This window comes from Cibotium barometz, chromosome 37 (genome assembly GCF_041138505.1).
Source record: "Cibotium barometz isolate CiBa-2024 chromosome 37, ASM4113850v1, whole genome shotgun sequence".
NCBI lineage: Eukaryota > Viridiplantae > Streptophyta > Polypodiopsida > Cyatheales > Cibotiaceae > Cibotium > Cibotium barometz.
Genome location: NC_141082.1, coordinates 13,251,808 through 13,265,938, shown reverse-complemented (window position 1 = coordinate 13,265,938; position 14,131 = coordinate 13,251,808).

Here is a 14,131-nt window from a genome sequence, read left to right as displayed (position 1 = left end):
TTCCTCTTGTCATTCTTGCAGGCATGACAACCTATACGTCCTTCTTAAGAGCCTTTATTGTTAGCCCGCCCTTCTTAAGCCTAGGCTAAAAAGCAATTCTTTCTCACTAATATGAAGGTCTTTTTATGTAACCCGAGTGTCCTATAATTGGGTTGTCATGTGCTTCGGGTGTGCTTCAATCAAGATTCTTGTCTTAATCCCAAGTACATTGGGGATACATAGTCGGTTATTCATATATAAGCATCCCTCCTCTAATATATACCCTTGAAATTTATTTAGCTTTAGAGGCTTACTTTCTTGATTGAGTAGGGCAATTTACGAGGGAAAAGAACCTATCTTGGCTAAGTTATTCCTGAAATTCCTTTACTAAAGGATTAGTGACCATGGATATTGCAAGCAAGGAGACTTTTCTGCTAAGGGTGTCTGCTACCACACTGAGTTATCTTCAGAATATCTTGCTCCTTGATCTTGATCTGGTAGTATCCCGAATTTAGATCAATCTTTGTAAAAATCTATGCACCATATAGTTGATCTAAGAGCTCATCAATCCTAGTAATGGGATACTTGTTTTTTATGGTTAATTGATTCAATACTCTATAATCAGTACATAGCATAAGCATCCCATCTTTTTTCTCTTGGAAGAGAATAGGTGTGCCCCATGGTGATACATTGGGGTGTACAATTCTTTGTTCTAACAATTGCCTTAATTATTCTTTGAGTTCAATAGCTTCAGGGATGCCATTTTGTATGCACACTTAGCTATGGGTTGGGCAGCTTGGGCTCTATGTATTAACTCAATTTCATGGTCTACCTCCTCCCAGAAGGCATTTCTATGAGCTCTTCTGGGAACACATCTACATACTCGCTTAGTCACTTGGATTCACATCATTTCATCTCTTAGGTTAGTGGGTTCAGCTTTACTACATAGATGGACTGCCTCTTTCTAAGCCCTTTGTGACTAGTTTGGTATAGAAGAAAATCTTCCTCTTGGGTTTCGTTGATTTTTGAAGAAGGGGCTTGATTACTTTGAATTGAAATGGCTAGCTTCTAGTACTGTGAATTTTGATTGGGTATAAAAGGCCTTGGTGGATTTGGGCAATCCTAGCGATATACATGTCCATTAACACTGAAAGTACTTATAATCTCAGAATAGTTTATCCCTCTAAAGAAGTGGCTCAAACATTGGAGCTTGAGAATAGAATTCTCTTCGAGTCCTAGATCTAGCTTCCATTGGTGGTTGGACACAACACCTTGTCCTCGATTCCTTTTAAACGGAGGGGGTCTAGAAATATTGCTGGTAGTAAAAGATCTTTTTATAGTAGGTAGATGGTAGGGGCTTTGGGGTAGACTTGAGCAGAAAGGCTTTTACAAAGTCTCATGACATGCCTACAACTTTCAAAATTGATCTTGGCATTACATTCTTCACAAAAATGTCAAGTGGTTCATACAATTTTTAAACAAATCAGTTCAAAAGGGTTGGTTCATCCATTGCTAGGGTGAGGAGGTTGGAAAAGGCCTGATGGTATTCCTTGCCTTCCTAAGCTAGCTCCCAAGACTTCATTCATCTGTCTTCATGAAATCTTAGGGGACGAAACCTTTGGCAAAGATATAACTTAATATTATCCCACTTTAATTGGCTAGAGGATCAAGCCCACGGACGCGTAATAGTTCTTCCACCTAGTATGGGCTACACCAGTGATCTTTAAGCGAGTAAGTGCCATCTTGCTTCTGTCATTAAACTAGCAACATCAAAATACTCCTCCATGGATTCAATCCATGTCTCAACTGATTCACCCATATTTCTTCCTTCTCCTTTGAAGGACCATGTTACACTTTGTGAAGGGCTTCCTTAACATCATTATCAATGGGTTCCCCATAGGTTCATAATGATGTATTGATTGTCTCATGACTATCTAAATAGATAGATTGAATTTTGAAGAAAACTCTTAAACTTAAGTTACCTTTGAAGCATAGCTCACTTTATAACATAAAACGTCATATTTATTCGTAAAAAATCTTCATACAAAGGTTTCACCTTCACCTAAGCTCGAACCAAATAGCTTAATATAGTGGGATACCTATGTAAACAAACTAAGCTCGTGGGAGAAACAAACTGGCATGGTAGCCTGGCAATATACTCTCCTAAGTAATAGTTACAATGGATGGGGTTCCTATATTCTTTTACTAAGTCAAGTTTTTCCATAATCATGGCCATCTTTAGGTTGGCATAGCCTGGCACCAAAAACCCAATTTGACATGAATAATATACTTTCTCTCATCAAAATCCCATTCATGAAACCACATAAGGATCTATAGGAGGATGGTTGAGAAGTAGAGATCTCTGGATGGCTACATGAGGATAGCTAGTCAAGTGCTAAAATGCCACATCTATGGCCTATTGCTCCAAGATATGGGCTTGCTCTCAGGTCATGATCTGAAAATAAACACACATCCTTAGCGAAGGAAGTCTTTAACATTTTGACGTAAAGTAGCTTACATCGATTACATACATATATTCCAAAAAAAGAACCTTCAGCTAAAAAAAAACATGATATTAAGGCTGGCTTTCTTAGAAGTCTTCTAGACCCTGTAGGATTCTTATTTCTTCGAGGATAGCTATTTTGTGAGCTCGTAGTAGCTACCTCAACCTTAATATTTCTTAACAAAACTCCTCATTTTCCAAGGTGTCATGTATCAATGACATAGTAAGGATCGAGGAAAAGTGGGTGAAGGAGGCAAATGTGATCATTTGATCCTCCAAAGAAAGGATCGAGGTTGCTTCTTGGGTTATCTATTGAATTTAAAAAAATCCATTCTTGATTAAATAATAAGTCTAATTTATAGAATGATTTTTACCTTGCTAAAATTAACCTTGCTCTGATACCCGATGTAAAACCCCTAAACATAGGTTTAGCCTATCAGTGGAAGTTCAGTTAAGGGGGTTAGGGAATTCTTACATTTGGGGCCTCACCTTAACGATATCTTGGCAGTGCAGGTGTGGCTATCCCAAGTGATTCCTCTTATCACTCGAGAAAATCTAGCCTCCGTCAGAAGGGAAGGGGATTCCACCAATTGGGTTTGTAAATGAACCTAAATGAGGGAGTTCAAGGTTAACTTTAAGTCTTTTTAGATTCCCTTAGCTAGGCCTCGCCCTGCCCATTCACCATGGGTCTAGCCAACCACTTGGCCACCTAGCTAAGATATCTAGTTAGAGCTCACCCTCCCATAATTCAATCATTTTTGTTTTCACGCATGCACCCCACCACAACAATTTTACTCACGCACGCATCATCTTACTGAAAAATAGATCTTTTGAAATTCATGTCATCTCTTACCAGTGAATCAATTATAAGCACCAAGACTTAGGAACTCCATTTAGCGAGGCACTGCCTCCTGCCTCCATGTTCACACTTAAATTATCTCATGGGCACAACATCCAGGTTCACTTGAACTATCTCCTGGGAACTTCATCCCAGAATCCTCCCTTTTGCGACTACCAAGGGTGTTGTTATGGCCTTAGGTCGATCATGGAAACCTCTTGTGGTTCCATGTCAATAAGACCCTATGACTACCTAGGGGGTCTCAGCCTAAGTAGACGGTCATAGCTATGGCAACCACTCAGACCTATACTAACATAACCCTCAGAACATACTAAGGAATGATTCTACCTTTGATAGTTGACCCCCATGAGAATGCATGCATGGGTGAAAAATTTCATTTGACACGAGGAGAGCGACCACAATGCCACCTCCGGGCGACTATGGCATATACTTTTCTAAAACAAAAGCCATATATGAAACCAATCTCTTCAGCAACTAGTAAGACTTATAATTTTTTTTTCTTTTAACATGATTTACGATCATAAGGGGAAGTCCTCCCTCTTTGGGGATTACCAATTTAGATGGACTTCCCAAATTTCCCAAGTCCATTTACACATATCCTATTTTGAAACTATTCCATTTCTTGTCAATAATGATTCCAGTTAGAGAACAAACCTGAACCTTAAAGATAGTCTTGGAAGTCAACTTTGGGGGGAGAGTCCTTATGACTGCACCATGAGAAACCATCACTAATCCAACCTAGATCTTGAAGATTGTCCTAGAAGTTGGCTTTGGCCGAGGAGTCCTTACCACTTTGCCCTACGAGACACCATCACAAATCTAATTCCAACTTAGTTTGCAATCTATGCAATTGGCTTTAGCACAACTTAATATGCACTACATCCACATGAAATAGTCAGTTTGTTTACAAAAGTAACAAACCAATGCTTAGATCTAGGTAGACTTTTCCTCTAACACCCTTGTTGTATCCAATTACCCATAGCAAAATCTAAGTAGAAGCTTTTGAGTTACTATATAGATATTAAAGGTGAATCCTAAATAACAAATCCTTGGTCTGCTAAAATGGTGGGAGGGGAACCTTGGAGTAATTTACCCACATGTGAGACTTCATCTACTCATCCTTGAGATAGGAAATACCCACATGTGAGACTTCATCTACTCATCCTTGAGATAGGAAATACCCACATGTGAGACTTCATCTACTCATCCTTGAGATAGGAAATACCCACGTGTAGGTTCTAAGAAAAATTCAATCTTCCTTTTACGAGTGGATCCATAACCAATACTTGAATGAGGGAGGGGGGGTTGGTGAACCTTAGAAGGATTTTAAAGTCCTAAATTCTTAGATAAGAACCGGACTCCTCTATGAGTTAATTTTGGCCATTCATGTTGGGTAAATTATTACAACCAACTTGTTTATTACATGATCTTTGAATCTATGTCATAAACAAGCATATGGATCAAAACTTCACATATATTTTTATTTAATGAGGTCGAAAGAAACTACCAAACATGATAATGAAAAAGAGATACTTAAGATTACTTTATAATTTAGTTACATGCTTTACTCATCGAAAAGGAAAATATTCCTCTTTTCTTGTCAAATCTTTTCCTAATGACATGATTAAGGTGGAAAGTTAAGTATAGGGTAGCTTTTAGAGTGATTATGGAGTGTGTATGGCTTAGATGCCTTTGAGAAAAACTTGGCATTGCATAGTAGTCCCCCACCACCATCTTCACTAATAGCCAAATTACATTAACCGCTACAAGGAACCCAGTGTTTCATGCTCAAACAAAGGACATTAAGGTGCATTATCATTATGTCAGTGAGAGGCTCATTGGAGGAGAGATTAGCCTGGCTTATGTCTCTACACATGACAATGTGGTATATATATTTTTGAAGGCTCTCATATGAGAGAAGTTTAAGTATTTTCATAAAGTTTTAGGCTTACCACATGATCCCTATACATATTCACATCATCACTATAGGATCTATAACCATTTATATGGTAGTTATGTGTGGACATACGGGCTCAAAATGGGCTGGGACATTTTCTCTATCCTTAAGAGGTTTTTTCCCCTGAGCATGTGTATACACTTATGAGTGTGTGTAAGCGACCTTATCATGTCACCTCACTTGTACTTTACTCATTCTTATGAATCTACTTTAAGTGTTGTCACCTTCTGACTATCTCTCCTTGCTTGCTACATCAATTTGTGTGTTGCTACCTTTGTCTAATAGAACACTAAGTATATGTTTTTATAAGCTGAAGGCCTTACCTTTCTCAATACTCTACTCACTGGGGTAGTAACACTTGGCTATACTAGTGACATCACTACTTACACACATAAACACTTAAGTGGCTATAAGCGGTGGTTCACATGTACTCACTTACTCAGATAAGTGAGTGTTCACACACATAAAGAATGATTGTTCACACAAACACAAGTGGCTACATAAACATGAGTACACATACACGATGGGTACACACATAGGGACTCTGAAATATCGACGAAGATGTCCCAAGATAGACCTTCAATAGCCATTGTGATTTGGGCTCAACACTACACTCTAATGCTTCATCTAGACATGTTTCCTACTATAGACTAGGAAGCATGGTTCAGAGGGCCAGTGAGCTTGGCACAACAAGCTTAATGAAATTTATGGAGCCCTAATCAATGTCTATGAAAGTGTCATGAGAATATATTTTAAGTCCTCTTTAAGAATATTATTTTCCCCTCTTGAGTAATTTGGGGACGCCTAGGTTACTCTTGCGGCATGCCGGCTAGGTTAATATCGTGGGTGACACCACTATAAATATTAATACGTTCAGTATATGACGTATGCTTGGGGCCGTCTATGATTATTTCAGTTAGGTTTGTATGGCAGGGTGATTCTTGGGGTACTTACGCCGCCTGGTAGTCATGAGTTGGTGATGGTTTGTGCCTGTTTAATATTTATGGGATTAATTTAATTATTAATTGGGCTTATATTTTCAGGTGATGAAGATTACGAGGATTGATAAATAATGTCGAGTAGAATGTTTCTTATGCGCATCATATTTATTTTTACAAGCGTAGCTTGTAACCTTAATAATTGATTTTTCCATTTTGATACATTGGAAAAAAATACATTTATAATGTTGAATTTATTAAAGCCTAAAGGCTTTACCCTAGCCCCAATTTTTGGGACACTCTATTTTTGTTGTGGAAGAGTGTCGTGCTCTCTAAAAGCACACTTTGTATATTTTTGGGGGCTATGGCCTATTTTTGGTTGAAATGCTAATAAAAATACTCTTGTGTGGGGAAGGCCACACACAAGGGGGGGAAGATTGCACCCAGCATGTTTGTCTTGGAGCTAAGTATTATGTTTGCTATGCTTTTGTTCAATTTATTTGATTTTGTTGAAACGTGAAAAGCATGTGTTTTCATGGTTGAATTTATGTGTTGAATTTCTCAAGTGTTCCACAAGCTATCCTAGAGAACGATTCCGTTTTCAGTGGTATCAGAGCTTGGGCTAGGAGATTTGTGGGAAAGGTGGGAAAGGTCTTCATCAACACAACTCTCAAGAAAGTTGCAGGCTTTTAACCGGTGGACAAAAGGAGGTGTTGGAGGTCTTTGACCAAAAATTCAAATTTTCAAACTAGCTCTACTTCTCAAATCCACTCACCACCTGCAAAACCACCCTTCTTCACCAAAAAGTGGTTTTGTAAAAGGCTCCATGAATTTCAGATCTGACTGTACAGATGGATTCCCCATGGCCAAAAACCTCACCTGCCCTGCTCAGAATTAGAAGAGGTTCAGCTGCAAAAATCCTATAATTGACGGCCTGCATGTTTTGTGAGCAACTAGCTTTGTAAATTAATTAAAAAGAAGCCAAAGCGATGCGCCAAACTGACGGGCGGAAATAATCGCCGTGTGCTTTCCAAGCCATAAGCTCACAAAAAGAGCTTAACATAGTTAATTAAGCTAAATTAAAAGCTTAATTAAATTCCACTTTTTCCATTCCCTAGGTGGTCAACATCAACTCTCTACCTAAGGTTTTACACCATACAAATACAATTTTTGCAGGAAACCAAGGTTTTCAATTTTTCAGATTTTGGGGGTGCAAAAATTTGATTTTTCAAGGTTCAAAGAGGCTTAAAATTACCTAATAAATGCCAAAAAATTCAAAAACAGCTTCTGAAAAATTTTGGAAAAAAAAATCCAGCAAATAGTGCGAAGCCATGGGGCGAAGTTTTCAAGTGCAAAAAAAATAATATTTCTTCAACATTTCGGCTAGCCCGTCTTAAAAATCACTCGGAGTTGCTCAGGACTTGTGCGAAACGAGGGAAATTCGACCCAACCATTGAACCGAAGTCTTTGTTCAGTTTCAACACAAATCGAATTGCAGGAGAATTGAGATAAGTACAATCATTTGCTTTATTTACATACATCAAATAATATCAATTTTACTTATTTACATTGTTTGCATGAGCACTATGGCAAATTTTCCTATTTTACCTTCAATTCAAGAGCAACTCCAATCTCTACAACAACAAATTGTAGAAGAGAGAGAGATGCGAATTGAATTGGAGCGCAGCTCACGAGTCGAAGGCATAAGCATGACTCTTTGCCATCTTATGATGACGAAGACGACATCATCCAAAGAGCTGTCAATGCTACACTTCAAGCACAAAATTCACGGAAAGATTCTAAAATCAGTCGTAAAGCTTTTTCATTTCAGAATTATGATGGCAAGAAAGATGCTCGAGTCCTTTTGGCATGGCTTAGTCAATCGGATGACTACTTTTCGGGGGAGAAATTTTTCGAGAAGGACAAGATCAAATGTGCGGCTAATCACATGGTGGATAGCACAGCTTTATGGTGGAGCGTCATCAAGCAAGGACGTGACAAATCGGATTCATGGAAAAGGTTTCAAAGGCTAGTGAAAAAGCATTTCTTACCTTCACAATTTAAATCTAAAGCTAGGCATCAATGGGATACATTGCATCAACTTGAAAAAGAAAGCATGTCTCAGTATGTGGAGAAGTTTTGGAATACATTACTACAGGTACAAGTTGTGGAGAAAGTCAATGAGAAGGACCAAAAGAGGAAATTCATTTCGGGCCTTAAGTCTACAATTAGGGCCAATGTGAAAATGTTTAGACCTCATTCACTTTCTACAGCTATATCTTTGGTAACAAATTCCGAACGCAAAAATGGTTTTCCTAGAGAGGCCAAGTCATTTGAGAGTAACCACTCTAAACCTTTTTCTAAACCTTTTCATGCTTCAAGAAATTTTCATAAGCCAGGGTTTGACAAAGGCAAGGAGATGGTCAAAGGCGAATCAAATTTAAAGAAAGTCAACGGTGGCAAGCCCAAAGGTCCTCCAATCAAATGTTTTCGATGTCATAAAGAAGGACATATAGCACCAAATTGCCCAGAACGTGCAAAGAATCCGACACCTGCGGCACGAGTCAATATGCTTGAAGGGGACGACAATGAAGATGAATCGCTCAAGCAAGAGGGTAACTCTGACCCCGACTATTCAGAAGCAGAAGGTAAGCCTCAAGCTCATTCGCTACTCAAAATAAAAGGAAAAATTAATGAGCATGAAGTTATTGTTTTGAATGACGATGGTAGCACTCATGACTTTATTTCTGAAAAGGCAATTAGAGCTTTAAACATTCAACCTTCACCTACACATTATAGAGTTAAAGCTGCATTTACTGGAACCAAGTATAATTGCATGCAAGAGGTGAAAGGTTTAACTTTAAGCATCAATTCCTTAACAGAAAAAAGGGATTTCTTAGTTGCACCTTTACAAGGCGTAGATGTAATATTAGGTATGCCTTGGAGACATTTGTACAACCCTATTATACACTATGATACACATAGCATTTGTGTAAGGAAGGACAATGAAAATATTTTCCTCCAATGTCTAGTCAAAGGAGAGACGAGCCCTTTATTGAGTATGACTCAATAAAGGGCTAGTCAAAGGAGAGACGAGCCCTTTATTGAGTCATTTGTGTAAGGAAGGACAATGAAAATATTTTCCTCCAATGTCTAGTCAAAGGAGAGACGAGCGAGAGACGAGCCATACTCAAGCAAAGCGAGCTCTTAGGAAAAGGGAGAAGACTTATATGGTTTGGGTTAACCAGCTTAGCGTTGAGTTTAACACATCCAAAAGTCCAAAACTTGATCCTTATATCTCCAAATTCAGGGATTGTTTTATGGAAGATTTACCTCCAGGATTACCTAAGTCTAGGCCTGAAGACCATAGTATTGACTTATTGCCAGGCAACTCTCCACCTTGTAAAGCTCCTTATAGAGTCAACAATTTAGGGAAAAAAGAAATCCAAAAACAAATCGAGGATTTGTTAGAAAGAGGCCTTATTAGACCTAGTAGTTCACCCTTTGGAGCTCCAGTCCTTTTTGTTAAGAAGAAGAATGGAACTTTCCGAATGTGTGTTGACTACCGAGCATTGAACAAAATCACTGTCAAGAACAGATACCCTATCCCTAGGGTAGATGACTTACTTGATAAGCTTAGAGGTTCAAAGGTCTTTAGCAAGATTGACTTAAAGTCTGGTTATCATCAAGTATGCATGACTGAGTCAGACATATTCAAGACTGCATTTAGAACCCAGACTGGCCATTATGAGTTTTTGGTTATGCCATTTGGTTTGACCAATGCTCTAGCTACATTCAGTCATATGATGAATCGCATTTTCCTAAAGTTTCAAAGCTTTGTTTTGGTATTCTTTGATGATATTCTTGTTTTCAGCGAGAATCATCAAGAGCATGAGCAACACTTGGAGCAAGTGTCTAACCTTTTGAGAGAAAATGAATTGTATGTCAATCCTGAAAAGAGTTCTTTCTTTCAAAAAGAGATTGAATACTTAGGCCATATAGTGTCAGCAGCTGAAGGAATCCGTGTGGATCCTAAGAAGATTGAGTGTATAGCCTCTTGGTCTACACCTCGAGACATTCATGACCTTAGATCTTTTCTAGGTCTATGTAGTTATTATAGGAAGTTTGTGAAGAATTTCGCTTATATTACACATCCTTTGACGGAACTTCTCAAGAAAACTACATTTTTCCATTGGACCGAAAGTCAAGATAAATCTTTTCTAGTACTCAAGGATGCATTAACTCATGCACCAGTTCTTACACTACCTGACTTTCAAAGACCATTCTTTGTAGTAGTAACTGATGCTAGTGGCAAAGGTTTTAGTGCTGTGCTTATGCAAGACAACCATCCTATTGCCTATGAAAGTCGAAAGCTAAAACCTGTTGAAACAAATTATAGTACATATGACAAGGAATTAGCAGCAGTTGTGCATGCCTTGAAGATTTAGAAGCATTACCTAATGGGTTCAGAATTTCTTATCAAGACTGATCAACAAAGCATTAGGCATTTGCTTTTACAACCCCTTATTTCAGATAGGCACATCAAATGGGCATCTTTCATACAAAGTTTCCAACCCATGATTCAATACCAACCCGGAAAGGAAAATGTTGTTGCCGATGCTTTAAGTAGAAGACCACATATCAACAACATTTCCGCTATTGAAAGTGAACCATTTGTACTTATGAAGTAGATCCAGATTTTTCTGAGATATGGATCAAATTGCGTGAAAACAATTGGACACCTCAAGGAAATTATTCTCATAATGATGGCTATCTTTTCTTTGAGAAAAGATTATGTGTTACTCAACCCTATAGACAACTTGTCTTGGAAGAGATGCACCAATCACCATTCATGGGACATAGAGGAGTTTCCGCAACACTTCAAGTAGTTTCTCGAGAATTCTTTTGGCCTCATTTGAAAAATGATGTAGCAAAATTTATAGCTAAGTGTAACATTTGTCAAGCAATTAAAAGCTACAAAGGCAAAGCTTTGGGATTGCTTATGCCTTTACCCATTCCAGACCGACCATGGGAACAAGTGTCTATGGACTTCATTACAAGCTTTCCTACTACTTCCAGTCATCATGACATGATTTGGACAATAGTGGATAGGTTTAGTAAGCAAGCCTATTTCATTCCATGTAAAAAGACACTGACTTCTCAGCAAGCTGCGACCATATTTGTCAAGCAAATCTTTGTTCATCATGGTCTACCCAAAGTGATAGTTTTTGATAGAGATTCCAAATTTTGTAGTCACTTTTGGATTGCTCTTTTCTCAAACTTAGGCACTAAATTAGATTTTTCTACGGCTTTTCATCCTGAATCAAATGGACAGACCGAAGTCACGAATAGCACTATCTTGGATATGCTTAGAGCCTATGTTTCCCAGCAACCTAGTTCATGGGATAAATACATACATCTACTCCAATTTGCTTATAATAATACTCCTCATTCTGCTACTGGTCGAGCACCATTTGAGATTATCTATGGTAGAGCTTTGCCTATTCCAGCTACTAGACTCTCCCATAAGATTGAAGCTGCTGACCAATATACTCGAGACTTTGATCGCATTTTATCTGAAGTGCGTGATTGTATTGCAAGAGCTCAAGAGAAGTATACATTTCAAGCAAATAGGAAGCGTAAAGATTTTTCATTCCAAGAAGGTGATTATGTACTTTTGAGAATTGAGAAGAGACGATTGAAGAGTGTGGAAAAATTCCCTGCACAGTTAAACTTGCACCTAGATACTATGGACCATTTAAAATTATTGAAAAGATTAACGATGTGGCCAACAGACTAGAGTTGCCATCTAATTGGAATATCCACAACTCTTTCTATATTCATCTCTTGAAACCCTTTCGAGGAACACTTCCTTCTCACCCAATTTATGAGGAAACCCCTCTTGTTGAAGGAGAGGAAGAAGTCTTAGTTCCTGATGCTATTATTGATCAAGAGACGACAACAACAAGAACTGGGAACCAATACATCAAATATCTTTTGACATTCAAAAACCATCCTCAAGAAGATGCAAAATGGATGCCCGAGAAATTTTTTCGAGCTAATCCTAAGATCCTTCGTTCTTTTCAAACCCAGCAAACCTGCAATTGAGGACAATTGCAAACTCAAGCAAGAGGGATGTCATGAGAATATATTTGAAGTCCTCTTTAAGAATATTATTTTCCCCTCTTGAGTAATTTGGGGACGCCTCGGTTACTCTTGCGGCATGCCGGCTAGGTTAATATCGTGGGTGACACCACTATAAATATTAATACGTTCGGTATATGACGTATGCTTGGGGCCGTCTATGATTATTTCAGTTAGGTTTGTATGGCAGGGTGATTCCTGGGGTACTTACGCCTGGTAGTCATGAGTTGGTGATGGTTTGTGCTTGTTTAGTATTTGTGGGATTAATTTAATTATTAATTGGGCTTATATTTTCAGGTGATGAAGATTACGAGGATTGATAAATAATGTCGAGTAGAATGTTTCTTATGCGCATCATATTTATTTTTACAAGCGTAGCTTGTAACCTTAATAATTGATTTTTCCATTTTGATACATTGGGAAAAATACATTTATAATGTTGAATTTATTAAAGCCTAAAGGCTTTACCCTAGCCCCAATTTTTGGGACACTCTATTTTGTTGTGGAAGAGTGTCGTGCTCTCTAAAAGCACACTTTGTATATTTTTGGGGACTATGGCCTATTTTTGGTTGAAAAGCTAATAAAAATACTCTTGTGTGGGGAAGGCCACGCACAAGGGGGGGAAGATTGCACCCAGCATGTTTGTCTTGGAGCTAAGTATTATGTTTGCTATGCTTTTGTTCAATTTATTTGATTTTGTTGAAACCTGCAAAGCATGTGTTTTCATGGTTGAATTTATGTGTTGAATTTCTCAAGTGTTCCACAAGCTATCCTAGAGAACGATTCCGTTTTCAGAAAGTTAACCCTAATCACACAAATTAAGTTAATCTAATACTATGATGGATGAAGCCTAATTACAAACATAATGATGAACGAATTAAACTAATCAAGCTTGAATCAAGTTCAGCTAGGTTACAAGATGGAAACTTGTATTTATAGAAAGACTTCAGAGCAGCCTATGTTCATTGCTTGAAAATGACCCCTTTTATATGAGGGAGGGGGGACACCTCTTTTAAATGTTCTCATGTGGGATAATGTCCAAGTATGATGTGGCTACATGCTCTTGATCTTAGTCCTCTACTCATACCTTGCCCTAAATGGCACCACAAATCTCAACACCTCCCCTTGGTGCCATGATGTATAGGCTACTCTAAGGTGGTTAGAGGTACAATGTAGAGATTGGTCCCATTAAAGTCTGTTAATACCTATCAAATTCATAGTTTTTTTGTCCCCCTATGCCACAAAAGATCTTTTACTCCCCCTTAGTGTAACATGCTACTACTTAAGGTGGTCACATGTGGTATTACAATATGTCATCACCCCCCTGGGTGCATAAGTTGCTACTCTCCAGTGGTCAGGTGTGATAAAGAACAAAAGACTAGGTTTACTCATTTGGTGACCTTGTATAATCATGGCTAAAGTGGTGAGGCTTGTCGATGTAGCTTTGGCTTTAGAAGAGATGCTCATTAGGGGTCTCCACGTAGTTGGCTTCTTGATTCTTTAGTTGCATTCCTCGTTCTTGTGCCTGATTTTATTGTAGTGTCCACATTTTGGCTTGTGGTTAAATTTGCACTCACTCACCTTTGAGTGTCCTTTCCTTTTGCATGATAGCATTCTTTTGTGCCCTTATTGGTGTAGAGTGCTTTTCCCTGTGATACCTTGTGTTTCATTCTTTAACTGCTTCTCTTCCTCAAGTAGGGATGAAATACAACCCTCAAATGTTGGTTCAGGTAAATTCTTTAGAGTGGTCA